A 1,148-nucleotide genomic window follows, 5' to 3' on the forward strand; every position below is an offset into this window, starting at 1 on the left:
ACACACACACACACACACACACACACACACACACACACACACACACACACACACACACACACACACACACATAGAACAGAGCAGACTTCTATGTCTGCACTTCTATAGCAACAAATGTCTACTGCAAAGTATTAGCAACAAAGAGCAACTTGGGATACGTTGTCATGGCAACCTTCTCAGTAGCCCGCCCACAACTGGAATGTCAGCATGCATGCAGTGACGGAAGGGCTAAATAACACTGGTGCAGAGTGAGGCAGTGTGTGATTGGTCACACCCCCTTGTCTTTGTGTGGTGCAGAGGATTGTGGGTAGCCTTTGACTGAACACTGTGTGTGAAGAGTGGGGGCGGGGCTGTGCCTGTGTGAGTAGAATAGAGGAGCATGATGCCTGTGTAATAAGAGAGGAGAGGGGGAGGAGCAGTGTGTGTGTGTTTGGAGGTAAAAGCAGGATGAACTGCTGTGTGAGGCAGCAAGGGGAGAGATTTGCGTTAACGTTAGAAGCCATAGGCCGCAGCTTTCCAACTGGATTTAAATTTTCAGAAGGAAGTGGATAATATCAGCTAAGGTATGAATCTCCCTTTACTTTATCTGTTTGGTTTTTTCTCCCCCTATTTTTTATCACTGGCCTCTTCACAACTTGCTACCTTATCATTATAGCATGGTTTAATGTTATAGAATAATTAGATGGGACAAGATTACAGGGATAAGGAATAAGGCATACATGCTGCAAGAAGGATAATGGAGGTTTATAAAGAGCATTAGAAGTGGAGGGGGTGTGGTTTAGTACTGTGGACAAAGGAGGCTGGCTGATTGTACGTGTCTCTGACTGTGGTGGCAGTAAACAATCAGTGTTCAGTAATTTGCTCTGTACTACTGTCTCTTTTCTTACCAGCTACACTGCTTCATGCAGCTGCTCGTTGATCTCTTTTTTTAGCATCCTGGTTTTTCTCTGAAGATGTCTCCTGTATATGATTTGTCCTCTGATTTTACTGATTAGCTCTGTCTCCCTACCTGTCTGCTATTAGAAAGTTGTAGTAGCAAGAAGAGAGAAGCGCTGTAAGCTAACAGCAGCTACTTCAAAATGGCTAATCTTTACCAGTGATTTTTATTGCCCAGACTGGACCAAAAACTACAGCAGATGCACAGTTAG

The sequence above is a fragment of the Pundamilia nyererei genome, unplaced genomic scaffold (assembly GCF_000239375.1).
Source record: "Pundamilia nyererei isolate P.nyererei 1_Seehausen unplaced genomic scaffold, PunNye1.0 scaffold00330, whole genome shotgun sequence".
NCBI lineage: Eukaryota > Metazoa > Chordata > Actinopteri > Cichliformes > Cichlidae > Pundamilia > Pundamilia nyererei.